The following is a 25,435-nucleotide window of genomic DNA, read 5'->3' on the forward strand; positions in this document are numbered from 1 at the left end:
TCAGGTCAAGGAGTGTGGGCCTAAGACTCCCACTTCCTGGGCTGACTGCCAACGCAATGTTGGACAGTCATGGGCCTGAGCCCTCACTCCATGAGTTACTAGGAACAACCAGCTGAAGAGATGCCCCCATTTCTCCCTCATTTTTGGTCCTGCAGCCCTGTCCTTGGGCTGTGACAGCACTTGGTCATTCAACCACCTCAGCAAGCAGGTGAGAGTCAGCAGAACCCCAGTTCCTGAGTAGTGGCTGCCCCAAATGTTTCCTCCCAGCTACCCAACAGGGCCTTAGCCTTGTCCCTGGGAGGCAGCCTGGGGCCTTCTAGAATTCCCTTAAAGAAAGATATTGTGCAGAAGCATTGAGAACAGACAAGTTTTCTCAAACACTGTACCTGAGAAGAATGGGTAAAGGAGAAAATTTCATGTTGCAATAATTTTGCAGTAATTTAAATACAAAATATGTCACAGCCAGTGTATGTGAAATCATTTCAGAGAAGAGATCCACTCCCCTGGAGCAGGACATCCCCACCAATCCTGCTCATGATCTTTGGAGTTGTTCTGTTGGGAGGAAAGAGGGAAATGTGGTCATTTTTCCTTTGATTTGCATTGACTTGTTTGCATTCCTCATGTGGCCAAAAACTGAAATAAAGTTAATCATTATTTTTTCCCTTCTGTATGGAAAAGGATAATTTCTCCCTTTAACAAGCAAAGTTACACCCTTGAGGAGCTGGGATGTGCTCATAAAACTGGAGCTCCAGGGATGGCTTCCCGACTTGAGGCCTCAACATGGGAACTACCTACCTACTAGGCGAGGGGCTGGTTCCCACGAAGTAAGGAGAGCTATCCCCTCTGCACCCCCGAAAAGTTCCTGTGATGTCTTCCCCTCCCACAGACCTCCATGGGTTATTTGTTTGTTTATTGTGATGGCAAGAATGTCACTGCCAACTAGTAAGACTTTTCCTTCCTGTCCTTCCCTTGGCATTTGTTTATCTTTTTTTAAATTTTTAAATTTTTTTTTAATTTTTAGTTGTAGATGGGCACAATGCCTTTATTTATTTATTTTTATGTGGTGCTGAGGATCCAACCTAGTACCTCACACATGCTAGGCAAGCACTCCACCACTGAGCTACAACCCAAGTCCCTCTGTTTATCTTTTTTAATATTTATTTTTTAATTATAGGTGGACACAATGTCTTTGTTTTACTTTTTGTGGTGCTGAGGATCAAACCCAGTGCCTTACACATGCTAGGCGAGTACTCTACCTCTGAGCCACAATCCCAGCCCCTGTTTATCTTTTTATATTCATGTGTGTGTGGTACTGGGGATGCAACCTAGGGCCTTACACATGCAAGGCAAGCACCTTACAACTAAGCTACATCCCCACCCCCACCTTTTTTCTTTCTTTCTTTTTCTTTTCTTCTTCTTCTTCTTTTTTTTTTTTTTTGAGACAGGGTCTCACTAATCTGTGAAGCTGGACTTGAATTTGTAATCCTTCTATTTCAGCCTCCCAAAGTAGCTGGGATCACAGGCATGCACCACCATGCTCAGCTACTACATTATTATACATATTACTATATATCTTGACAAAATATGGTAGGCAGAAAAATTCTCTTCTTTCCCAGAATTTCTATGAACATTTCCTAATGCTTTTTCATTGCTGTCATCAGGGGATTATAGCTAAAGCTAACCATTTTCATATAGGAGGTTACTCTGCTATAGGGAAACAGGATAGAAGGGGTCTGACATACAATAGAAAGACATATGGTAGCGGCTGGCTGTGTATCTAAGTGGTAGAGCTCTTTCCTTGCATGTGCCAGGCTCTGGTGTCCATCCCCAACATTGTTTAAAAAAAAAAAAAAGCTCAAGAACCTGACTGTGTGATCATGGATGAAAAATGAGGAATCTGCCTATTTCGAGTCAGAACTGTAATAAGGACATTAATGAACTGACCCGGGATAAGGCCTCAACAAACAGAAGAATTTGGATGGTCCCGAATAGAGTGCAGCCACCAGGGCCCTTTGGAATCCTGAAAGATGAAAAAGGGCCTATTCTCATCCAGGTATGTCCTAACCACCTTGCCCGCCCAGCCCAACCAGCCACAGGGAAGTTGTGCTTTCCTGTTCCTACCATGTCTAGATTGAGAAAAGGATGAAGAACAACAGTTGGAGGCAACAGAACAATTTTCACCCCCCAGACCACTCATCCCAGCCCCCAGACTTCCCTCCCCAACTTCTCTCCAAAGAGCTCTCCAGGGACCCAAGGGGAGAACTGGAGAAAGCATTGACAGCAGGAGCTAGGCAAACTCTATGGCAACAGAGGATGCTAAACAGCCTCTTCCAGCTGAGTTTAGGACTGTAACCCTATATTTGGCAACTGAGGAGCACTTAGGCATAAATATATGTGGTCAAATCTTCAAGTTTCAAAATTCCAAGTGGCCTTAACTTTGAGAGCTGAACAAGGAATTTAGCCAGGGAAGGGAGCCAGTGGCCACTGTATACTATTGAAGCTGGTTTCTCTACACTGGGAAAAGTGTCTGCAGTACCTCTTCCAAGCAGCCCTGAGGGTATCCTTGGTCCCATAGGTTGTGAGTGGTCCCTTATACCTCTCTAAAGATGAACCCATGAGTCTTCTCTTCCCCTCCCCAAGAATAAAATTCTTTACTGGAGGTCACTCGACCAAGAAATGAAATGAGCATTGGGCCAGGAATCTGTTCTAACATCTGGCCCAGTTTGGCCACTACCTGATTGGCTGATCTCAGGCATGGTTCTCCAAACCTGTTTTCTACCCTTGAAATAGTGAAAATAACATTTACATCCCTGCCCCATAAAGTGGGGCTGAAAAGGGACCATCAATGTGGTCTGAATTTTGAGGGGTACTGTGGTTGCTGAGTCATACAGTCATATGCCAGCCACCAGAGCCAAACATGGGTATCCCCTCCCTGTAGGCTGCCCCAGGATCTGCCCCCACCAAGGGACCTGCAACAGGAACCAGCATCAGCTGCTCAAGTTTGGTTTCCAGGAAATTTATGATAACATCTGGATCTCAGTGCAGTTTATAGGAAAGACAGGAAGTCATGGTGTTGGGTTGGATGTGGGGAAAATCCGGCACAGGACAGAAGGTGATAGAATCTTCATGTAGGGAAGGCACACATCTCCTGGCCTTGATAACAAATCCTGTCACAGCCTCTGCTTTGCATGAGGCTACAGGAATGGGAGAAACACAGCCCCTCATTCAAGGGACAGAGTTCCACTCTTGCACCCACTCACCCTGACACATGGCATTCATCACCTGTGCACCTTAGAACATAATTCTGTATATAGTGACTTGCCCCCTCTTTCTTACCATCCCTCACTCTAATAATTGGCATAGAGCACATTTAAGCCAGTTATAGCCACCCCAAGCCAGGCCCTCCCACTCCCTTCCCTTTATAAATAGGATTCTGCCAATAATCCAAAGGACTGACTTCAGTAAGGGTAGGAACAAGATGAAGGATGGCAGATAGCACAGAACTCATGACTAGGTCATTCCTGGGGGCCAAATACTGGAGGGCCTATCTCTTTGGCAGAGTCAATCCCACTCCCCCCTAGGAAAGTTGCTTGCCCCTACTATGGCCTGTCTGAGCGATAGCCAAATTCTGGAAAGGTCTTTGCCTTCCAGAGCTTCTTTGCCTTAGAAGTTAGCCCTCTAAAATGACTCTGCTTTACTTCCTTGAAAGGAGCCTTACTATCTATCAGCTATGATTTCTGGCCCAAATAGAATAGCCCAAGAGGAAGGACTGCTGAAGGTAATTTTGGAAATCCCAGACTGGTCTGCTAGCTCAGTGCAGATGCTGAGTCACACAGGGCAGAGCCAGCTTCCAACAGCTTCCCCAGGGCCACACCCACCTTCCTACTTGGTAGCTTACAGAATGGGACTGGGCAGACTGCCCCTCCTTCCAGTCCACTGAGACAGCTCAGATGTATAGTGCTAGACATTACTTTTATCCCAGACCCTGTTCCTGAATCTCACCATCTCTTTCCTCTCCTCCATCAGGATTTGTTTGCCTTTCTTCTCAAGAGAATTCTACTTTCCAAAACTCACCTATCCTTCAAGGTCCAGGGTTAGACAGAGTGGTGGGAAAGTACCTTGGAGGTTGGGGAGCTGGCTCAACCAGCCAACCATTAAGGGATCCTGCCCCTACAGGCTGCACCCAGCCTCCTCCTAGGGGCAGGATAATCATCCCTTCCTCTCACCCACTTCTTCCCCTGCCTCAGGCACATTTCCTTCAGCCCTTTTCAGGCCACCCAGACTGGCCTTCTTAGACAGCAGGCACCTTACCCTCATTGTTTCCTGTAGACCCATGGTAAGAGACACTGGCCTGACTCTTCCTTTGAATCCTTTTGGACCTGTTTTGGATATGATGGGGGCCAGGGGGGAGCTCTGGGAGGCTTACTATTTGAGTCTTGGAGAGTGCTGTGGTCTTTAGAAATGAACCACCATCCTTCTGCTCTCTGCAACTTTGATGTTGGCTGAGAGAGCCATTGGGGGCCCAGCCCCCTGCCCTAAGACCTTGTAATAGTGAGCAGCTATGGAGATCTAAATGTAGGCAGTGCTCTGCACATGGCCCTGTATCTCTTCTGTCCCCTCGGCCCCCAGATGGTATATATGCATCTCCATTTTGCCACCCTGGATCTTGGGCAGAGATTGGCTGTCAGTTTCCTTCTCAGAGGTTAGAAGATGGAAGTGGCCAGGATAGAGAAAGCCTTAATTCCACAGATCAGAGGTCAGTTCAGTCTTAGGAGGAAGCAGTTGAGGGCTTGGAATAGAAAGGGGTGTGAGGAGATGGGCACTGGGAGGTGGGGCCTCCAGAGCCCCACCCCATCTGGATTTGTCTCTGGGGAGGTCAGAGGCCCCACAGCAGGCCTCTCCACATGCAGTTTGCAGGGACAAGATATATAAAAGCAAGAGAGATAATGGACTCGTTCACAGCCTGAAACAATATTCCAGCCCTGGGGCCAATTGTGAACAATTCAACCCTGTCCCTGACTTCTTAAAACTCAGCCAACTAGCCAATGGAGTTCTACTTCCTCCCTTCTTTTTTTCTCAGATTAGCATTGCGATTAGAGGTCTTCTCTGTCCAACCCAGCTTTTTCCTCTCTTCTTTCTCAGATATCACCTCCCTCCAACTTTTTCTCAAAGTCTGTTTACCAGAGGATACAAATGGCTACTTTTTTTTCCAAGATCTTTTTTTTAATATTTTTATTTTTTAGTATTTGGCAGACACAACATCTTTGTTTGTATGTGGTGCTGAGGATCGAACCTGGGTTGCACGCATGCCAGGCAAGCGTGCTACCGCTTGAGCCACATCCCCAGCCCTTCCAAGATCTTTTTCTTCTTCTTTTCCTTTTTTTTCTTTTGTTTTTCTGTACTGGGTATTGAATCCAAGGGCACTTCACCACTGAGTTACACATTCCCAGTCCTTTTTAACTTTTTTTATTTTTGAGACAGGGTGTTACTAAGTTGCTAAAGCCAGCCTTGAACTTGGTAACCTCCTGCCTCAGCCTCTGGAGAAACTGGGATGACAGGCATATGTGACCATGCCCAGCTATAATAAAGCTACTTCTATGCTGAAGTAGCTCTACCACTGAGCTACATCCCCAATTACTTTTTTTATTTTTAAACAAGGAGCATGTTATTGTAAGAAGAAAGGTAACAAAGTAACAGACTTCTCCCAGAAGCAGGGGAATCAATAGGAAAGTACTGATTTGTTCTTTTCATGGGCTTTGGCCTGTAAGGGTCTGGCGAAGCGTCGGAGAAAGAGACCACCAAGAGACTGCTCATGCAATTGCAGAAGGGGATTTATTGGGGATCCATTCCAGCGTGCTGGGGCTCCCGGCCCACTCAACAAGGGAGAGCAGCCAAGAGCCCCAGGAAGGGGTTGAGCAGCGCTTAAGTACACTTTTTGAGGAGGGCGGGGGCTTTGCATACATCGGAACAAATCATCATGAGGCGCAGGAAAATTGAACAACAATTCTTAGACATGATTAGTACGTTCATTGGTGGGAACAGGTTGGGCGAGGGTGATTGGTCACTCCTAAGCGGGGTACACATTCAAACTGATTGGTTTTGGGGCCTGAATGCCTATGTGCCAGGCTACACAGGGTCCTAGGTTATTAAACAGAGAGTCAGGGGGAATATTTACTGGGCAGTTTGGGTATTGTCCTAACAGCTACAGGAATTTCAGGTTTTTGGGGGTAGCAGAGGAACTTAACAATACCTGGTCCTTTACTTTTTAACTCAGGCCTTGCAGCTTAGAAACTTTACAATGCCCGGTCTTTTACACTTTAACTTTTACACTTTAACTTCAATTTCTTTTACCCTTACAGGCCCTTCCTCCTCTTTCTATCTTCTCCCCTTCCACACTCTCCTTATTATCACTCACTGGTACCCCATGTCCATGCATCTTAATCTTTCTGTTGGACCTCCCCAACGCTCATATCCATAAGCACTTTTGTGAGCTAGGCCGTTGACCTCATTGGGAGACCCTTTTTACTCTTTCTGTCCAGACTTGGACCTGCCCGTCCCTTCATCATTCACCATTCTGCCCTGGCTGCCCATGCAGGTCTAAATCTCCCTCACCTCAGCCTCCTGATTAGCTTGGAACTACAGGCCAACATCACCACACAAGGTTCAAAGCCTATGTTCTCAGCTCAAGCACTTCACTGTTAAAACTGAATCCACACCAGACAAACCTCTGTAACCACTTCAATGGCAATTTTGTCTGGTAATACAAGGTGTGGCCCAAATCTAAGCACCCATCCCTCTGGTAAGTTAGGCTGTCTCTTCCCCTCCATGCTCCCTAACAGGGAGCATGTTAAGAGGTGTGTGCTAAAGTACACTTAACCACTGTTTCTGGATTTTCTGTTCCTGTGTTGACTGAGGGTACAGGCCCAGTTCGGTGACTTAATAAATGCATGATATTGTCCCAGTCTTTTTATTTTTTATTTAGAAACAAGGTCTCACTAAGTTGCCTAGTCTGGCCTTGACTTGGAATCCTCCTTCCTCAGCCTTCCAAGGTGTGCTGGGATTAAAGCACATGCAACATGAAACCCAAAGCACTTTTGTACAAAGATGTTACCCATTGCTTACCACAGAAATGCAAAAACAAAAACATGGTAAGGTTTTTTTTTGTTTTGTTTTGTTGTTTGGTGCTGGGGATGGCACCCAGGGCCTCATGCATAGCAGAAAATGCTCTATCACTGACATATACCCCCCAGTCTCCTGAGATATTACTTCTTAATTGGCCTAGTAAAAATTAGAAAATTAGATCATGCCAAGCACTGATGAAGATGGAGAAAAAATAAGACCATCAAGCCTTATTGTGGCAACATAGATGGAGTTCAACTGCTGGGGAGAGTGGCTGGTCTTACCTGCTCAGGTCCATCTCATGTCAGTAGTTCTGTTCCTGGCCGTCTGTTCCTAGATATCTCTCTAAAGAAATTCTCATTCAAGCTCCTAGTCCAAGTTTGAGAATATTTATCTGAGAGTTATTTGTCACAACAGAAAGTTGAAGGTAATCTTGGGTTCCATACTTTGGGGAACAGATGTATTAAATGTGGGAGATGCCCACAGTGAAGCACTCTGAGGCACTAGAAAGTAATGTATGTAGCAACATAGAGGAATGTTACAAACAGTGCTGAAAGAAGAAAAAAATGATATCAAACATATTAATAGATGCCTTTGAGAAAATACCAGGTTATATACAAATAAACGATATGTGATGTGCAGGATGGTTCGTCTTCCTCTCTGTTTCCACATGAAATTGTGCCAGATATTATTAGATGCATCTTCCTCAAACCAGTTTCCAGCCCTGAGTTTTCCTCTTTCCTTCCCCCCACCTTTCTTTTTTGTACCAGGAATTGAACTCAGGGGCGCTTAACTACTGAGCCACATCCACAGCCCTATTTTGTATTTTTTCTAGAGATAGGGTCTCACTGAGTTGCTTACACCTCACTTTTTGCTGAGACTGGCTTTGAACTCATTATCCTCCTGCCTCAGCCTCCCAAGATGCTGGATTACAGGCATGCGCCCCCACGCCTGGCCTTTTTGTTTGTTGTGGTGGTGGTGGTGGTGATACTGGGTATTGAACCCGGGGACATTACCACTGAACTACGTCCTCAGTTCTTTTTATTTTTTATTTTGAAATAAAGTCTTGCTAAATGCCCAGGCTGGCTTTGAACTTGCAATCCTCCTTCCTGAGACCTCCAAAGTGCTGGGATTACAGGCACATGTGCCCCATCTGAGTTATCTTCCTCACACAAGGACCAGACATCTGGATGTCCATATTCTCAGCTCCCCACACTCAACCTTGAACATGAAAGACCATAAACAGGGACTCCAAACAGAGCTGTCACCAAGTCCCTATGCTTTACCCACCTTACCACAACCTGTGTCTGTTGCAGATGTCACACTGGGAAAGGCTAGGCCTTGGTTCTTTCTTCCTAGAAGCTAGGTCTGTAGTGAGAACTGCCCTGAGGCTCCAGGCCTGAGCCTAGGTCATAGCCAACTGCAGGAGAGTGGCGCTGGGACTCCCCAAGCTCCAACACTATCTGGAGATCCCATAGGTTGAGGGTTCAGGCTTCGAGACTCTCACCCTACCACTTTAGATGTCAATCACAAGCTCAGAGTGGTTTATCTGTGTTGGAGACAGCTGTAGACTGGGGTTCCCACACCCCCTCCTTGGGTTTTAGTGACTCAGAACTCAAGGAAGTACTTATTTACATTTACTGGTTTATCGTAAGGATATTGCAAAGAAAACTGGGGTTAATACCAGATGAAGAGGTACACAGGGCAAGGTACAGAGGAGGGACAGAGCCGTCTCTGTACCTTCTTCAGGTACACCACCCTGCAAGAACCTCCATGTGTTCAGTTATTGGAAGCTCTCTGAATCCTGTTCATTTTGATTTTATGGAGACTTCATTACATAGGCTTGTATGATTAAATCATTGACTATTGGCAATCAATTCAACCTTCAGCCCTAAACTTGGGAGATGGGACTGAAAGCCCCAAACCTCTAATACTGCCTTGAGTCTTTCTGGTGACCACCTCCACCCTGAAATCACCTAGGGACTACAGCCTATAGGCAGGCATCTCATTAGCATACAAGATACTTATCAGTTTGGAAATTCCAAGGATTTTAAGAGTTCAATGTCAGGAAATGGGCAAAGACCAAATGTACACAGTATTTCACAACATCATAGGGCACAGGGGTAGGATTTGACCTTAGAGAGGGTGCACACCACATAGGACTTTGCAGGCTACTGAAAAGACAGTGACTTTTATTCTATCATAGAGAATTTAAAAAGTGGAGTGACAAGTCAGTCATGGTGAATGCCTACAATTCCAGCTGAGGCTGAGCAGAAGGACCGCAAGTTTGATGCCAGCCTGGACAAATTAGCAAGACATTATTTCAAAAATTAAAAACGGGCTAGGAAAATATAACTCAGGGGTAGAGTGCTTGTCCAGAATATGTAAAAATGAAACAAGAATATACAGCAAGGTCGTGGGTTCAATCCCCAATACTCCAAGAACAAAAATTTAAAAGCGTTAAAAAGTGGAGTGACAGGAGCTGGGTGATAGTGAAACTCAATGGTAGAACTCTTGCCTACCATATGCAAGGCCCTGGGTTGATCCTCAGAACAGCAAAACAAAACAAAAAAAACATAAAGCGCTGGTGGCGCAAACCTGTACTCCCAGCGGCTCAGGAGGCTGAGTCAGGAGGATCACGAGTTCAAAGCCAGCCTTAACAACAGTGAGGTGCTAAGCAACTCATTGAGACTTTGTCCCTAAATAAAATACAAAACAGGGCTGGGGATATGGCTCACTGGTCGAATGCCCTGAGTTCAATTCCCAATAATGCCCAAACAAACAAAAAACATAAAGCAACATAATCTGACCTCTTATAAAAAGAGAAAGAATGGGGGCTGGGGATGTGGCTCAAGCAGTAGCACGCTCACCTGGCATGTGTGCGGCCCGGGTTCGATCCTCAGCACCACATACAAAGATGTTGTGTCCGCCGAAAACTGAAAAATAAATATTTAAAAAAAAAAAGAAAAAGAGAAAGAATGTAGGGAACAAAAATATAAGGAGACCTGTGTGGTGGCACACAGCTGTAATCCTAGTAGCTAGGGAGGCTGAGGCAGGAGGATACAAGTTCAAAGCAAGCCTTAACAAAAGTAAGGCACTAAGCAACTCAGTGAGACCCTGTCTCTAAATAAAAAATACTAAGTTCAATCCCTAGTACCAAAGAGAGAGAGAGAGAGAGAGAGAGAGAGAGAGAGAGAGAGAGAGAGAGAGAGGTGAGGGGGTGGGGGTACCTATTAGGAAGTCATTGCAACAATCCAGGAGGGAGAGAGAGAATGGTGGCTTGGTGGCAGAGGTAACATAGCAGGTGTGCCAAAAGGAGGCTATGGAGCAACTTGGTCCATATACTGGTAGGAGCACAAAATGGCATCGCCATTTTGGGAAACCAGCACTGTTTAATGAAAATATCCCAGTCAGGCATGATGGTATATGCCTGTAACTCCAGCTGCTGTGAAGGCTGAAGCAGTTGTAAAGGAAATTTGAGGCCAGCATGGGTAATTTTGTGAAACCTTATTTCAAAATAAGAAATAAAAAGGGCTGGGGATGTTACTCAGTGGTAGTGATAGACCCAACGTAATCTTTTCTTAAAATTGGGAGCCATCTCGCCACAAAGCCATGAAAAGCTAATTTTGGCTTTACTATAAATTACTGCAAATTCTGAACCTGCTTTGAATGCCTGCCCGTGCCTTGAACTCACCCATGCCTGGCTCTCTGACCAGATAACAGCCCTCTCTGAAACTTTAGTGATGCCTCACAAATCTTGGCCTTTCCTGGCCAGATAACTACCCTCTCTGAGGCTCTAATGACCTTCATAAATTCTGATGTTGGGGCCAGCAAAAATGTAAACTACCATTTGTGTTACGCTAGTCAGAGTTCTGTTATCTGTAACCCCCTTTGTATAACTTTCTGGTCTATAAAGCTGGGCTGCAGGAAAGCTGTGGGTGCTGTCTTGTTCCCGGTTTTGGGAGGGAGAGGCAGCCCGGCCCGTCAAAATAATTAACTTGCTTTAATTTGATTTTAATTGGAGTCAGTGGTCTTTTCTTGTGTCCTTGTCTAACAGTAGAGCACCCCTGGGTTCAATTCCCTGTACTGAAATAAATTAAATATCTCCCAGCTCTATGACCCAGCAGTTCCAACTCCTAGGTGTCTTACTCAAGACAAGTGAAAGCCTATGTTCACAAAAAGAATTTGTACAGAGTGATCGCGGTAGTGCTAGCCATACCAACTATATCTGGGAACATTAGGGTTGTTGAGCAGCATGTTCTTATGGAGACTTTCCACAATAGCCTGGAGCTGTATTTCACAGTACAGGAGGTCATATTTGTCATGATGGCCCTCAGTCTCTAAACAAAAAGAAATTATGTTAGGGGGCTGGGATTGTGGCTCAGCGGTCAAGCGTTCGCTCGCCTAGCGCTGGCGGGACCCAGGTTTGATCCTCAGCACTACATAAAAATAAAGCCATTGTGTTGTGTCCATCTGCACCTAAAAAATAAATATTAAAAATTACGAAAAAAAAAGAAATTGTGTTAGGTGCCATAATGTACACTTGTAATCCCAGCAACTGGGGAGGCTGGGGTAGGAAGATCTCGAGTTCAAAGCCAGCTTCAGCAACTTAGCAAGGCCCTAAGCAACTTAGTGATACATTGTCTCAAAAAATAAAATAATGGGGTTGGGGTTGTGGCTCAGCAGTAGCGTGCTTGAGGCACTGGGTTCGATTCTCAGCACCACATGCAAATAAGTGAAAATAAAAGTCCATCAACAATTTTTAAAAATATTTTAATTAATTAATTAATTAAAATGGGCTGGGGGATGTGGCTCAGTGGTTAAGCACCCCTGGGTTCAAGTCCCAGTACCAAAGGGTGGTGGGGAGAGAGGGGGAGAGAGAGAGAAATTACATTCTGAGCCCTATTTTTTTTTGTGTGTGGTACTGGGGATTGAACCCAGGGCCTTGTGCACAGGAGGTGAGCACTGTACTAAATGAGCTATAGTCTCAGCCTAACCCCCCATTTTAAAAAATATATATTTTTAGTTGTAGATGGACACAATACCTTTATTTTATTTATTTTTATGTGGTGCTGAGGATCAAACCAGTGCCTCACACATGCAAGGCAAATGCTTTACCACTGAGCTACAACTCCAGCCCCAGAGCCCTATTTTAGAGGGCAGAGGAGTATGCAATTTATCATTCAAAGTTCAACAACTGGAAGTGATGAGAGGAATAAGAGGAGAGTTGAATAGTATTGAGACTGCAAGAATTACTAGTTATATGCATTTGTTAGAAATTAAACTTCTAACAAGAGTATGCAGTGAAGGCCCGAGGACAACTACTGGAGCATAATTCAGTCTGGGTGGTCCACATATGGTATTAGTAATGTACTTACAGGCCTAGACCTTGGGCCAGAAGTCATTTTTAGCTTATGTGTACGGGTATACTAGGTGCAGAACAAAGGTGACTGTCACTCTACCTTTCTTCTTTTGAGGACACAGTGTTGAGCTGGGATCACTAATAAAATCATTTGTTCTGTGAGCTCAGACATCCTAATGAGTATTATCCCTTCACACCAGCACCTAGGGAGGAAATGAATGTATTTGAATAAACCTGCTTTCATTCAACATTCCTAGATTGTCTCTTTGACACTTCAGTCAATTAAAACTGCACACAAAATCCAGAAGCTTCATTAAAGTTAAGTGATAAAAAGGGATAGGGCTGGGGATGTGGCTCAAGCGGTAGCACATTCGCCTGGCATGCGCCGGGTGCTGGGTTCGATCCTCAGCACCACATAAAAATAAAATAAAGATGTGTGTCCACCAAAAACTAAAAAATAAATATTAAAAAATTCTCTCTCTCTCTCTCTGAAAAAAAAAGGGGGGGATAGGCATGTGGCTCAGTGGTAGCGCCGTTTGTCTACCATGTGTGAGGCCCTGTTTGGGGGGGGGAAAGACTTTCATAAATTTAAGCCATAAAGTTGGGCTCTTTTTTTTAATATTTATTTTTTGGTTATAGGTGGACACAATACCTTTATTTTTATGTGGTGCTGAGGATTGAACCCACTGCCTCACGCATGCCAGGCGAGCACTCTACCTTTGAGCCACAACCCAGCCCTAAAGTTGGACTCTTAATGTGAAAATTGTGTGCTTCATCCTTTCTTTGTGTAACTGTAAAATTAATCTCTTTTTTTGCTTTGACTTCCAGGAACCTCGCAGATAACCCCATTCAAAATATTGTTATTTAGGTCCCACCTCAGAGGCCATGCTTCTTTCCCTGCCATTTTTTAGCTTTTGGCTTCCTGTTAACTGTAGCCATGGGCCATACATTTCAATTTCACTGGAGCATGACTTTCTCCAGTTTTGGGGCATAGACAAGGTGCCTTCACCCCACACATTCCAACCTGTGCCTTTTATCTTGAAGAAAATTCTCCAAGATCGAGAGGCAGCAGCAACCACTGGGGTCTCCCAAGATTTTATGCTACATGAAGGAGCTGGGTGTCCGTGAGAATGTGCTTCGACTTCTCTCAGACCAAGGTCCTTCAACTGGTGATGACACTCTGAGGAGAATTGAACCCTGGGAATTTGAAGTCATCTTTGACCCCAGAGAACTTCACAAAGAGAACTGTCTGCTTTACAAAATCAAATGGGGCACAAGCCACAAGATCTAGTGAAACTCTGGCAAAAACACCACCAATGTTGAAGTGAATTTTATAGAAAAATTTACTGCAGAAAGACATTTTTGCCCATCCATCAGCTGTTCGATCACCTGGTTCTTGTTCTGGAGTCCTTGTTGGGAATGTTCCAAGGCTATCAGAATTTTTGAGTCAACATCCTAATATGACTCTGGTTATTTATTTATTTATTTATTTTTTTTTCTCTATTATAATTTACATTTGTGTTCTTAAAAGTTTATTTTGATTGCTTGTCTGGTAATCAACTAACATGCAAGTATAAATGTTTAACTGATAAAATGCAAACTTTATCACATATTCTCAAGAAGTTTTAGAACCAAAAACTTCTTAAGACACCTGTCTTAAAACATGTTGTGTGTAAACTATTTCTTTCTTTTAAAAGAGTTTCTAGTTAGAGAAAGATTAAAAACAGATATATAGACCTTCAGTGTATTATCTTGTTGCTATAACTGAATTCCACAAACTGGGTAATTTTTAAAGAATAAAGGTTTATTCAGCTCATGATTCTGGAGGTCCAAAGTTGATGGGTCATATTTGGTGAAAGCCTTCTAGCTGGAAGGACTCTGCAGAATCCCAGGGCAGTGCAAGGTATCACAAGGAGAGACAGAATATCCTAACTCAGGCCTCTCTTTTCCTCTCCCTATAAAGCCACAATCCTATTGGGTTTGGGCCCCACTCTTCCAGCTGCATTTAATCTTAATTATTTCCCAAAGATCTCACCTCCAATACTACAAAGTTTCTACCCTCTTAATATCTCTTAAAAAATGGGGATAAATTTCTAAAAATGTTTTTATTTGGGTATTATAGTCATATGTATCAGCAGGATTCACTTTGACATATTCATTCATGCATGTAATATAATTTGCTCCATTTCCATCCCCACTGCTTCTGTTTTCCCTCCCGACTCTGGTTATTTATATAGTACAGTGTTTTCAGCACATGGATCAGCACAACCAGCAAGGACTTAAGGACCTCATTAACAGTGGTGTAACTGTCCAGATTATGACAGACTCAGAGTATTGTTACTGTTGAAGAAATTTCACCAACTACTCACTAAAGAAGAAACTCACTGGCCAAAATATTCTCTTGATGGGCCATGCACTGGCTCTCCACTGAATCATTCTAAGTCTTTACCTTGCTTAAAGATTTCCAGAAGATGTCAAAATCAGCTTACATTTTTCATCCTTACTCTTCAAAATTGCTATTACCAGACAATTCCACCCAATATCCTTTTAGCTACAGGGCTGATAACAGCCTTCTGTGACTTGGAGATGAATAGAATGATTCCTGTATGTACTGTTTTAAGAACAAGCAATGGTGACACACCAAGAAGTGAGCACCATTAAGAATCTAGAAATTGGGGCTGGGTATGAAGCTTAGTGGCAGAGCACTTGGCATATACAAGGCTCTGGGATTGATCTGCAGCACTGGAGAAAAAAAAGAGAAGAATACAGAAATGTTCAGAAGCAGCATTATCATGAATTGTTTAACTTCCTGCCATATTCCAAATTACCCTAAAACTTCATATCTTTTTTTTAAACTTTGTATCTTAAAGCAATAAATATTTATTATCACAAAAATATTGTTACTTATTCTTCTTTTAAAAATATTATTTTTTAGTTGTAGTTGAACATAATACCTTCATTTTATTTATTTATATTTTTATGTGGTGCTGAGGATCAAAACCAGAACCTCGCACGTGCTAGGGGAGCACTCTACCATTGAGTCACAATCACAGCCCCTTGTTATTTATTCTTTAATTATGTGGATATGCAATTTTTATGGTTTTTCCTTCAGAACTTAAACAGTCCTTTAATGTAGTTTGAATATGCATGTGAATATTCATGAAAATAAGTATATGTTTAATGGTTACAGAGTTTATTTGGTTAGAAGAAAAAATTATGGAAATGAATGGTAGTGATAGTTGTACAAAATTGTGAATGTAATTAATGCTACTGAATTTTGCACTTTAAAAACATTAAAATGGTAAATCTTTTACATATAGTTTACCATGATAAAAAGGCATAGCATGATCATCACTCTAATTATTTCTGGAACTCTATTGGCGGAACCAGAGAAAAATACTTTCCTAAAAGACAAAGGATAAGGAAAATACTTTACATTGTAATTGGAGATGAGGTTTTTCTGTGTTGGATTCTAGATGCCTAAGTATCCTCAAGCAAGTCTGCTGTAATAATGATTTGAAAGTAGTATCTGTGTCTCAAGGGTATGATGACCTCTGTGGGTCTATTAATTCCATATCCATATACATGTTTATAGTTCTTTCCTTATAACCAGAATATTTACCTCTGTCATTTTGATGATATGGATGTGAGTGGAATACACAATTACTTTCACTAGAGCAAGAACAGACCAATTCAAAGAGCTAGTACCTCCACAGGTTTCCAAAGCTTTCTCCTCTGAGTCCTTATGTACTTTGCATTATTTTTGTGTTTACTAAAAGCTATTTATCACCTTATTCTCAGGGTGACTAAAGCAATATAAATGAAGGGATATAGAGAAATATCCAAGATACTATTAGAGCGGAAGGTTTGGAATTTGAAGATGAAAGTCAACTTGATATTGGGGGAAATGTCAAAATCATAAACAGATTGGCCCTTATTTGTCTAGAGCATATTTGTAAGTTGATAGTTTAGGCTATAACCTCCTTTATAATGCCAGAGAAAAGAATAGTTTGGTTATATGTGTGTGTGTGTGTGTGTGTGTGTGTGTGTGTGTGTGTGTGTGTGTGTGTATTAGCTCCTGGAGCACTTACCACATACAGTCTTAAAGTAGATTTTCTGTTAATCTTCCATGCTTAGGACTGATTGGCCCAGTGCTGGACCAGCTTTGATCAATATGTATTCTTTTTCATGTCATGGTAGGTTACTCTCTCTAAAGCTTCATTTAGACTTTCCTTCTGCATTCAATGCCTAACTCTATTAGGTATTAGGTTCAACTGGAAAATAAGAAAACAATTTCATATATATATTAAATACTTTTTCTCTCCTCAGCCCTATTATGTATAATTGGAAAATTTTATTTTAAACCAGACTCATGAGATTGTTTTAAAGTATGTAATTTGTGTGAGAGATAAGAATATTTCATGATGACCAAAAGCACAATCATTTATCTATTCTGTCATCAGTCTAAATGTTTTCAGGAAATATTTAGGATACAGAAACCATTTAATGGAATTGGCTTAGTTAGGTAAAACTTCAAAATATTTAGTTTAAAGGTCCACTTGGCTCTTAGAAGAAATTCATGAGTCAGACACATTTCCTCTAAGGATTTAGAAAAATTGCTCTGATGAGCAGAACAGAGGAGGTGTGCTGTCTGGTCAAAAAAGAGCTGAGGAAGCAAAAACAAGAAACAGAGAGGAGATTGATCATTTTTAACTTTTTTTTTCCTTATAGGATTATAGCAGAGGGGTGGGACTTCCTATCATGCCAGTTCAGGCGAAATGGGCCCCTTTTGTGTGGTAGATGTAAATTTCCTGGTTTGGGGAAAACTGTCCCCTTTTAGCTTAGTTTGATTATGTGGCAGTTAGTACAAGTGACTCCATTCTGTTCTGGTAAGGTCTGTTGAATCTAGTTCAGAAGCTCAGTCCAAAACAATGACATCTCACACATTTCATTTAACCTAGGTATGTAATATTAAAAGGTCCATAAAATAGACCACAATATATTACCAACCATCTAAGAAAATAAAGTGCATACTATGAATCTCATAGAAACAAAGTGTAGAAGAAAGTGAGGTATTGGAACAAACTTCAGAGGTGGGTGAGGGTATATAATGGACCTTTGATTGTAAGGAAGTGGTGGGAAATTCAAACATAACTTGAGATGCTGATTTGAACATCCCTTCTGCATAGTCTCTCAAGGAAGTTACTAATTAACTAGTGATTTTTTTCTCCTACTTTTATTGTGGCAGCACAATTTGCTATACCTTTAAAATTGTGTTCTATTTGATCAGTCTAGGGAAGAGAATAGATAAAGTCTTTGCTAAATTAGAAGAAAAAAAAATTAAACTCCATGAAAGACTAAGTTGGAATTCATGTGGGAACTGGTAGTTCAAGATGTAAAGAAGCTCAGAGTGTGACAGTTAGAGTCAGTTAAAGAATTCGCTGTGAGAAGTTTTGTCTGGGAGTTTGATTTTATCCCTGCAGCTTTGCTTAAGAGATTTCCTGTTCCTTTATGCTGGTGACTTAATATGGTTGTTTCCAACAGTCTCCTTCTTTTTACCTCTGCCTTCAGCACCATGGAAATCAATACAGTAGGCACTCTGTGTTCTGTACTCAACACCTGTAGTTTCCTGTGTGTGATGGCCCGGGATTCTACAGCTACTACTTAATCCAATAGCCACAGTATGACCCATTTGTCCAATAAAACATTTTCCACAGTGGCAGGGAACATAAAGTTACTGCTATGGGTAGTAGAATATGGTCTTTTGTTAGCCGGAGGTGACTGGAGATTTTGATGAAGTTAGAATATTATTTTTGTTTTTGTGGGTGCTTTTGAAGATGGTATTGATCCACCTTCTGAATGTCTTGACATGGGGTGCAATTGCTCTTCTCTCATGCCTTGTTTTCCTTTCCTTGTTAGTGACTTCACTCTTGGTCATGACTGAGGATTTAATCAAATAGTTGACTGTGTATCCACTCTCTGCAAGGGTCAAATAAAGGATATGGATTGTCTATAGGCATAAAGGGAATTCAGCGATAGCACTGGCTTGATATATTAACCTTAGATTCAACCTTTGTAGTTTGAAATTCAACTTAAAAAAATAGTTGGTTAAACAAATCCAAGTCACATTTTTCATTAAATGCTGCAAATAACAACATATGATTTGCAGAAAGAATGAAAGAAATGGATTTAAAAACCTTTTTTCAGCATGAGAATATTGGTTAGAATAGATACTTTGAGAAGTGGCACTTTTATCATCAGGGTGTCCAGTTGGGATTCAGGTTCTTTTTGTCCTGAACAAAAAATTGAGCAAGACCCAAAGAAGTAACAGACAAGGTACAAATTAAATAAAGTTGAAGTTAGAAGTAGCATTTCATAAAGTAGAGTGCAGTGGACCAAGCAAGAGAGGCTCAAGACCCCAGTGTCTGGGAATTATCTTATATACTGAGCTGTGAGCCCTTTTCTTCCCTATGTGGACTGGATTGAGGACTGTATCCCATTTGCTCTCATTGGTTACCTCATGATACCTGAATAGAATATTGTCCAGTATTCCCTGATTGGTTACTTTAGAATACAGCTCACTTTACCCCCATTGGTCATTTTATAGTATAGAAACTATGGCAGGAGTTGTCATGGTGATAGCTCTCAATGGTGGGAGTTGTCATGGGAATGGGACTAATCATAACAGGGACATGATGACTTGTTTGCCTGTCTTGTCCTCCAGTGGCATCTTCTTACACCCTGCCTCCACCAGCTTGGCATTTCTGAACTCTTGACCTAACACCATAGATTCTTACATTCTTCTCAACCTCTTTTTATCGTACTCACTGTTTATAATGCATTCCAGGCACTCAGGATAAAACAATGGTGCTGGATTTGAGCAGGAGTAGGGATAGACTTGACCCTTGCTTCAATAAGAAATAAGACCACCAAAAAGCTAATTTAGAGTGTTGTAAGGAAGTTCAAACAATTAACCTATTCAAGGAGGTAAGAGAATCTATGTGCAAGAAAAAATGTTTAAAATAAGAGATATGCAGGAGGTAGGAGACGTTAAGATAGCTTATTGCACTAAGTTTTATAAGTTTCTCACTGTCTCCCTCACATCTTCTTATTTTTTTATTCCACAATAGAAATGACTATATAAAATAAAGCTACAAAATTCCAGTGTGCATTTGATATATTAGGAAACTGTGAATCTTGTTTTCCAAAGATCCACAGTCATTTTAAAATCATGGTTGTAGTAGGTTGGGGGAAAAAAAGATAGCAAGATAGCACTCAGAGATCTAGCTTAGTCTCCCCATGGAGTGAGTGACCTTTGAATATCATGATTCTTCAGCATAAATGGAGATAATGCCCAACTAATAGGTTGATTGTGCAAACTCATGGAGAAAGTGTGTATACAAAATCCTCATAAAATACCTGTTCATAATGTACAATTATTAGAACTTCTACTCCTCCACCCACCCTCTATGTAACCCTGTTTGAAGACTGACATTTGTCTGACCCTGTTCTCATGTATTCTGTTCTCAAAAGCCAGCGCCTCATAGGCCACCCTGCAGAAGAATTCTATTGAATGCTTCATCTTTTCCATCATAAAATTTATTTTCTTAAATCATAATCTTTCTACACTGAAGTTAAAAAAGGGAGTGTAGTTTACTTTTGTAGTGACAGACCAATTAGAAAGCAGAAATACTCACCTCAAGAAAACACAATCATTAGATTTTCTTGAGACCTACCTGCTTTCTAAATATACAACTTAAATATGGAATCATCTATATCATTCCAGCTAACTGGTCTTATGACTCCCTGAGGCACTTTTAATAAATTTTATTAATCTCAACAGGTTTCCAGTTAAAACCCAAAACTCATCAAGAGAGATTCCTAGGAAGCTGGATTCTTAATAAAATACCCTTGGTGATTCTTATTTTCAGTTAATATTAGGCTACAATGATGTATGTAAAAAGTAATTACAGAGTTCAAGATGCTTAACTTCATATGTAAATGTATACTATATTTATTCAATTTATTCATTCATTTACTTAGCAAATACACACTGAACTCTGAATATATCAGGTACTGTCTCTGGAGATGAAAAGGTAAATAATGGTCCTTACCCTCAAGGAGACCATATCTGATAGTGACAGATAAAAGATTCAAATAAGTAAATAAAATAGAAGCATACAGGAAAGAATGTTTGAGAAAATTAGGATTTAACAGAGTGGTTAATGTTTTCATAATATCCTTCACATGCTTTTCATCTGACTTTCTTCTGACTCTTCCTTTGCCCTAATTACAATGGATATATGATCCAACACATTTTTTAAAAAGAATCCATTATCTCAGGAAATTGAAATGCCCTATCGCTGAGTGTAACATTAATTACATCACTCAAGGTACCATTCTAGGTTTGAATAATTACATTCTTTTCTGCTGAATAATGTTGGCATTGTATTGGTATCTTGCTGAAGACCTCATCAGCTACACGAATCCTGTGGCTTTAAAAGTGGGATGAGAAAAACCAATAAAAAATATTTTAATTTGAATTACTATGACTTTAATTACTTAGAACAATTTCTCTACTAAAAGCAGGAGATAATTTTTTTAATTCAGTCCCCTTTTGATAACTAATATTTGTGAAAATTAGATAGAGAAAATAAATGATATTAAAGTTTGGCTTTGTATTTTCCTTCAAGCATAACTATAGTAATCTCTTAAAATAGTGTTGAGTATGATCAGTAGCTATCTGTTGACATTTGAAGATGCATTTTTCACTTCTCGGAGTGTCATTTTACTCATACATGTTAACTGATTGTTAACATTTCTCTTAATTTAAAGGTCTACAATATACTATCTACTCAGATATTGCAATATTACACATAAAACTGGCTTACAATAAACAAAAATTGTTTTGAATTTAAAAAAAAAAAACACTAGCTGCTTTTAAGTGTTTTCAAATGAAGATTTAATTACTGTGTGAATAGCTTTCTGTGGACAATAAAAATTGATATTACATACTAATTTTATTCCATGCAGTCATTGTATGTTCTACATAGAAGTCTAAACATGTCTCTCTATATTCCTGGTGAAGAAGGAATGAGACCTATATGACATTTTGATTTCTTATTACCCTAGGCTAACTGTGAGGTCTCAGATAAAAATATGATATACTCAGGTAAAACTGAGAGTATTTGAATGTAAGCATGACCAGTTTGCAAACAACTTGCCATGAGAAGGAGGGATTACTGCCACAAAATTAAGAAGATAAACCATAAGCAATGAGAAGGAGATAAAGATATGTGGAAATCACTCGTTTTTAAAATAATTAACAAAAGTGTTTTCTGGAAATCTTTGTAATATAAATAATTTTAAAAAGATAACCCTTTGAGGAACTTGGTATACCATATTCACAAATGATTGCTTGTATGTTGCTCACAAGTGATTCATATTAACTATACAATCTATTTTACTGCATTAGGAAGAATGTCTGTTTGATTAATTCAAAATTTATTTAGCTATAGTCCATGTTAACATTAGTGTTTTCCTGAAGTTTTTTTTCAATGTTGGTTTAAGTTGCCATAACTTGAGAACAAGTTTTTAAAATGTGCCTTCCTACATATTTTATAAAGTATCTTTAGAAAAAATGGATACTTTCATTCATATCTGCCTTTTTAAAAATTATCTTAGTTCCAGCTAGACTTGCCATGGTCTTCAAGGACAAGTTGATGTCATTCTGAACTATATGTGTTATACTGATAATCAGCATCATTGCACCTGAAATGCTGCCATCTTTATTTTGTGTGATTGACCTTGTTATATTAAAGGTGGTAGCGGTGGGGGGGAAAATTTGGCAAAGCATCTAAAAATCAAGCACTTCATAGCTCAGCAGTTCACTGTAGACACTGAGGTCAGATAAGGTGCCAAATAACCTGACAAATTTGGAATGAGCAGCGGGACAGCAACCTAGAGAACGACAGAAGTTCACAATGTCACCACAGCAGCAGAAAATAGGGTAGCTACTAGCAATCCTTTTCATTATTTGGCTGGTATTATTAGTGGAGACAATGAACTCTTTCTTTTTACTTTCCAAAGACACTGCATAGATACATAAAGCATCAATAAAATGGATTCTTACAAAGTCCTGGAATAGTTAATGCAGTCATTTGTAATGTGAATCACATTACTGATGCAATAGAAAGAAGTTGAGGTTCAGAGGGCAGTTTCTAAGTAGATATATTGAAAGATATGAACTAGCGCTCCATACTACCTGCTGATGTGCAAGTTCTAACAAGGAAGTTAAGTGCAGTAATTGACATGAAAGTCACATAAATCAAACAGAATCCATTTTATCTTTTTTCCATTTTTTTTAAAAAATGTACCATTCTAAAGTCTATAAAAAGAGTCAAAAATTGGATACATGCTGTTGTCTATAGATGAGTAATTTAAAGATATAATGTAGAATTTTGAATTCACGATTTTTCTCTTACACTTGAAACTAATTAATTAGGTAAATTTTCTTCCATCAAATGAAAATGATGAATACAATTTCAGTTATTTTGTTAAGTCTAATTCTCCTCCACCATTTTCTTTTACACATATCTAAATATTTTCCCTGTTCTCTTATGTTTACATCAAGTTTAGAAACTCAAAACTGTGAAAGGAACACCTATAACAAAATTATGAGAAGAACTAATCCACAATTTCTGCCTTCCTGGAGTACAGAATACTGACTAAACCTAAATATTTCAATTAAGTAAAATTTTTATGAGAATAATATAGTACTGAGATTTATTAATTCAAAACCCCCTTAATGTTCACATCTGACACTTTTCTATGATTAGTTTAATTCTACTCCTAGTTTGACAATATATGTCATAAGATCATTGACACCTTTAAAATGAATGGAACAAACTTACATAATATCTATAATAAAAGCTTGCCTACATTTATCTGCACATTTAATTTTAGCTATTTTGTTATTTTCTATATTTCATGTTTTCATAAATACAATAGGACATGGAGAGAACTGATAATTATTTATATTATAAGAAATAAGTAAAATTGCTTTTTAAATTCATAAACATTACTTTTCTTCCTTTAACTTAATTCTTATTTATCAATTGAGATTAGCCTTTGAAACGTTGGATCAATGGCATTGTTATGAGCATTGATGATCATTTAGTGTATTGTCAACATACATAATTTCACATGTACCAAGGTATGTACCAAGCATGAGGGAGAGAGCTCACCATTTACTGACTGAAAGACAATCTTAGCATTGTACTTTTTTCAAATTCCAGTCTTGATGTAATTAAAGATCATCTTGTTATGGTCTGGTTGTTTTGTTCTCCTGGGAATGCATGGCCTTAGAGTTGAACAAATGAGAAATATACCTTTTTTATTAAAAGGTTAATGAAATTCTTTCTGACTTTTTGAAGGAAAGTTCAGTTTGTTTTTTTTTTTTTGCCAATGTCTGGAAACTTTCCCAGTATGTCCAACTAACCTGAATGACACAAGCCACTTTAAAAATCAATAGTATAACCAAGACTTCACCCAAAAGTGTTCTCCAAAGATGTCTTCATTTAAATGTGTCAAGTGAAATGAGCGATAAAAATAAAGGAAAAAAGAAGAAATGATAATTACAAGCACAAAAAAGATTTTGAATTTTGATCATTTTAATCATTAATTATATATTAATTTTATGACAGTATTATTTTAGCATGAATAATTTTAGTAGAAAAATGATTCTATAAAATATATACTAATATAGTCAGTGTAATTATTTATGAAAAGTCAGAAAATTATTTTAAACTTACTGAAATAACTTCATCCAAAAATAATGTACGTGGAGACTTCATAATTTTCTTTTAGTATCTTATATGCCTGGAATGAAGTTCCAGAGAGAAGAAAAAAATCTTTATTTATTCTGCCAAATGCCACTTCTATTTGTTTTGTGATGTAGGGCAATTAAAAGTATCATCTTTTGAGAGATGCAGCCAGTCATGCCTTTATCAATTGTTACAATAATTAATGTTATGTAACAGTTGGGCAAAAGGCTGATTATGGAGAAGGAAGCTATATGTCACCAAATGACCATTTACTAATTTTTACTTGAGTCATTGAATGAATATGCAATGTATTGATTTTAAAAATTAGAAACTTATAAGTAGAATGAAGTAATTATGGTAAGCAATCATAAACATTCATTCCTTTGTTCTTCTACCCAGGATGGTTTTTAGGTTAGTGGACACTTGTTCTCACCATAGGGAACAAGGAGAACTTATGCTTTCCTAGGAGATAAATAACACTGTACCCCTCTGTTTTTTTTTTCCAATTTAATAGCATGTCCCAAAGGATCCATCCTTTTTTATTTGTGGGCAAAAATTGCTGTTTTTCTACTATTGTTGAACTAAACTCCAGATAATTTGAACTCGTTAATTCACAAATATTCTTCAATTTTTAATAACTTCTTTTTAATATGTAGTTGATTATCATACTTTTTAAAAACAGAAAATTTCCTAATGCACATTTAAGTGAAACTAATTAAAATATGATGCACATTAATTGAATTACAGAATCATTTTTAGCTTTTCTTCTTGTCATTCAAATATTTCCCCTAGCTATTAACTGCCCATTGTCTCTCATATGCACAATTTATCTATTATTTTATTAAGCCTGACAATGTCCCAAGCTCTAATCTGGATATGAGTTCACAATACTGAATATTAGCTCCTCAGGGTCTTAAAGAGTTCACAAGTTACCATGTATAACTTGAGTATAAAAATAAATGAGAACTGAGTATGGTAACAGAGACAAGGAATGGGTTGAACCAACATTGTCTATTTAAGATGAAGTTATTTATTTATAAGAAAGCAATTCCCCAAAAAGCTCAAGAAAAGCAACTTAAAGTGAGGATTAGGATAAAAGTTTTAAGGACACAGATATCAAACAGGTTAG

General features: G+C 39.5%; 1 pseudogene; it reads left to right on the forward strand.

Annotated features, from left to right (window-relative positions):
• Positions 1-13,586: 13,586 nt before the first annotated feature.
• On the forward strand, positions 13,587-15,085 carry LOC143388552 (C->U-editing enzyme APOBEC-1 pseudogene; annotated as a pseudogene).
• Positions 15,086-25,435: the final 10,350 nt, after the last annotated feature.

The sequence above is a fragment of the Callospermophilus lateralis genome, unplaced genomic scaffold (assembly GCF_048772815.1).
Source record: "Callospermophilus lateralis isolate mCalLat2 unplaced genomic scaffold, mCalLat2.hap1 Scaffold_146, whole genome shotgun sequence".
Taxonomy (NCBI): Eukaryota; Metazoa; Chordata; class Mammalia; order Rodentia; family Sciuridae; genus Callospermophilus; species Callospermophilus lateralis.